Source organism: Ailuropoda melanoleuca, chromosome 4, assembly GCF_002007445.2.
Source record: "Ailuropoda melanoleuca isolate Jingjing chromosome 4, ASM200744v2, whole genome shotgun sequence".
NCBI classification, from domain to species: Eukaryota; Metazoa; Chordata; class Mammalia; order Carnivora; family Ursidae; genus Ailuropoda; species Ailuropoda melanoleuca.
The window spans coordinates 139,149,426-139,153,112 of record NC_048221.1 but is presented as its reverse complement, the minus strand read 5'-3'; the positions used below and the strand labels follow the sequence as shown (position 1 = coordinate 139,153,112).

At 49.1% G+C, this 3,687-nt stretch overlaps 1 long non-coding RNA gene across 1 annotated transcript in view; it reads right to left on the bottom strand.

The window, feature by feature from the left end:
- Window positions 1–523: 523 nt before the first annotated feature.
- Window positions 524–3,687, bottom strand: part of LOC117802065 — a 243,290-nt gene continuing 240,126 nt past the window's right edge. The window contains exons 5-6 of the long non-coding RNA XR_004625109.1: window positions 2,709–2,985; window positions 524–1,172 (exon numbers count right to left, since the gene is read on the bottom strand). This is a non-coding gene — a long non-coding RNA (uncharacterized LOC117802065). The remainder of the gene's footprint in view (window positions 1,173–2,708; window positions 2,986–3,687) is intronic.

The following is a 3,687-nucleotide window of genomic DNA, read 5'->3' as shown; positions in this document are numbered from 1 at the left end:
AATTGGTGGTGGAACTTAACCTCCAGCCTTCACCCTCATGGAGATGCAGGGTGGTGCTGAGAGATCTAATCCCTAATCCCAAAGACAAATAATGTAGATTTATTTTTTGAAGACTAAAATGTTTCATATTAACTTGTCTGACTTTATGGGCAAAAAGCTGTTAACAAGGTCTAAATGATACAATGTCTGGGGGTGACCAGCCCCCTAAGCCTCAGGCTACTTAGCTCTCCATCATCCACCTGGGAGTCATCTCCTTAACATACAAAAGTTGCTAAGTTGCAAGTTTTAGGAACTCTAGAACAAATATGTGTTTTTGATTATGGGGCAGTACCCCAACCCCAAAGCCGTGGCTTGAGTGGCAGGGTGAAGAAGGGCACATTTCTGGCTCTGCCCTGGGGGAGCTGAGCCACTTGGGCAGAGACCTACCTCCACAGGTTTGTTTCCTCCTGTGCCAAACGAGGAGCTGAATTCAATCATAACAAGAAAGACCCAACTTTCCCTCCCTAAGTACCTCCCACGTGCAGACACCACGCCGTTATGCAAGAACCATTTCTAGTCCTCTCAACACCACAGCCGTGTGGCTGTAGCTCTCTCAACTTAGGAGGTAAAGGAAAAGAAGTTCGAGGAGGTGAGGGACCAACATCAAGGTTATTCGGCTAGTAAGCAGGCTTCGAACCCTGCCAGCAAAGACTTTGTCTCCGCCATACCCGCGATTCACTCACAAACCTTCCAACTTGGAAACGACGTCAACTTTGGCAATTGCCATTTGAGCAGCACTCACACATCTCCCACCGGGAGCCCTCTTCACGCTGCTTTCCAGGCAAACTCTGGCAAGGATAATCTCTCACCAGCTCTCCTAGAGTCGGTCCTCATTGGGATCTCCTCCCAAAACTCTCCATCCACCACAACTGAATAAACAACAGCAAGAACTGGTTTTCGCCTACCTCCCCTCAGGCAGAAGGCGATTCTGGGCCATGCCGACCTCCTGCGGACAAGCACGTTGCTTGGATGTGTGATGCCTTCAACCCTTCATGCGATCCACCTGCGGGCTGAGCCCCAGGGCTACGTGGGCAGTGGATTCTGGTCACAGAAGACCTCGTTCTCTCTCTGGCCGGTGCGTATTTTACTGCGTGCAGCCTTTGGAGTTGCTGGCCATCCGTCTGCTCTGGGCCCTGCAAACATCCACTTCATCAGCTCTTTCATCTGCTGAGTTTTCTGAAGCATTTCCTCATTCAAAATCCAGCGGAGGCCTCTTAGTCCTTTCTAAATGCCATCACTGAACACCTACTAGGACTCCCTCCCCGCACGGACCCAAGCCCCACCAAGCAGAGGCCACATTACCAAAGGCCCCTTTCCTCACTTTGTCTTCTCACACCATGTCCTGGGCCTGTTCTATACATAGAAGCTTCTCCCTGTCTCCTAAGCCCTTCACAAATGTTCAGACATTCAGGGATAAAAGTGAAATGTTTCTTCAGAATGTCCTAGAAGAGCTGGAGGTCACAAACCCTGAAATCCCCTCATGCCTCCTTGACCATTTCTAAGCTGATCTGGGAGGGAATGGAGATTGTTGCCACATCAGGAGCAAACACTGGTCTGATCTAGAAGCCGGCATGATTATTTGAAAAGTGTAAGTGTAGATAGGCCAGGGAGTCGTGGCCCAAGCAACTGGTCATCAACAGTCAGCTGGAGCTTCCTGCCAACGCTCCCCTCTCAGGACAGCATGTGATTCCTAGAATGTGTGATCCATCCATGTCGACAACCAACCCAGGTTAGTTCACTGCCCTCCACCGCTCCCTCTGCCCCGACCGTCCTGCGGGTGCTGCCAGAGCCCAGCACTCACACCCACAGTCAGCAGTAAGGGCCCCAGGCTGAAGGCCGCAATTACTTTACTTTGGTCCAGATGACAGACCACATTCTTGTCTACACTTGCTGACATGAATCCACATAGCTCTACTTAGGATATCTTTATGCCACTAAATCACTTTTTTTTTCTCTGATCCTGAAAAGATTTAAAGCAAATTTATCAAAAAGACATAGTCAAATGAGAATAAAGTTAATAAAAAGGAGCCCATTATGCCATTCAGCGTCACCTCTATGATACTGAATGCGAGAAGTGGCTTTTTAAATTTATTGCCTACTCAGTTAAACAATTCTGTCTACTCAGATTGGCTGTTTCCTTTTTTCTGGTGTTGTATACCATGTGAAATTAGGTGTTTTGCTTTCTTTTTCCAAGCTGGCTGCAAGGAAGCATAGAACTAATGCCAATGTTTTTTTGGAGCAACTACACCAGCACCAATGAGCAGCCAGTACCTCTCTCCTCTTTGCTATGTCTGGCTTGATTAAAGGACAAGTTTACTGCATGTAGAAACAATATTATGGGGCATGTGGGTGGCTTAGGCAGTGAAGCCTCTGCCTTTGGCTCGGGTTATGATCTCAGGGTCCTGGGATCGATCCCCACGTCAGGCTCCCTGCTCCGCGGAGAGCCTGCTTCTCCCTCTCCTTCTGACCCTACCCCTACCCCTACCCCTGTTTGTGCTCTGTCTCTCTCAAGTAAGAAGAAATAAAATCTTTAAGAAAAAAAAAAGAGTAACAGTATTATGAGTGCTTTAGGGAGCATATAACAAAATAACTGACCAACGAAGACACCTGATTATTTCACGGGAAAACAGACTGGATAGAGCTGGTACCAGGGTTGGTTCTGGGCTCACCAAACTTGCCTGGAACCCAAGTCCTTCCTCCTTCCTGCTCTTCAGTCCCAGTGGCGCCTGGAATGTTTCTTCTTAAGGTCGTAGCTGCAGAGACTTCTCAAGTCACATTCTCCCAGGGCAGCATCTGGGAGGGACGGAGGACACCGGGGGCGGGGGCAGAGAGCCTGCCCCTTGTCACCTCACCCTGCAGTCAGGGGGCAGAGCCTTTCCCTAAAGTCACCAGACAGAGTGCTTCCTGTATTCCATGGGCCAAAATCAGGACACAGGAGGGGAATCACTGAAAAAGAGAGAGGGAGAAAGGACTGTGTTACTCCAATCACAACTGAGCCCCTGGGCTGAGGAATCTCCCACCTACAGGATAAGAAGGTAAGAGGGATAGTATGTATCATTAAAACGTAGCTAGCACTTCGGAGCTAGAATTACAAGCATTTGCATTCATCAATTCATTTAATGCTTTTAACAACTCCCTGAGATTGTGAACCCCAATTCAGGGACTGGGAAGCAGGCATGGACAGGTGAGAGCATGGGCCCAAGGTCCCGCTGCTGAGCCTGCACATACTGTGCCCACGACCACTGTGTGTCTGGCCTCTGCACCCTGAGCTTTCCTAAAAACGTTCATCCTCACAGTGGGGCTTCTCAGAGGTGATACAAGACAGAATTTGAGATTGCAAGAACCTTAAAAGGTCCCAGCGGCTACTTCAATTAATAGGAAGATGAGCTTTTGGAGCTGACTTGACTGAGTGATCATACAATCCCCGTGTTGTGTAGTGTAGAGCAGAAAACTCCCCCAGGGGCACCTGGGTAGCACAGTGGTTAAGCGTCTGCCTTCGGCTCAGGGCGTGATCCCGGCATTGTGGGATCGAGCCCCACATCAGGCTCCTCCGCTATGAGCCTGCTTCTTCCTCTCCCACTCCCCCTGCTTGTGTTCCCTCTCTCGCTGGCTGTCTCTATCTCTGTCGAATAAATAAATAAAATCTTT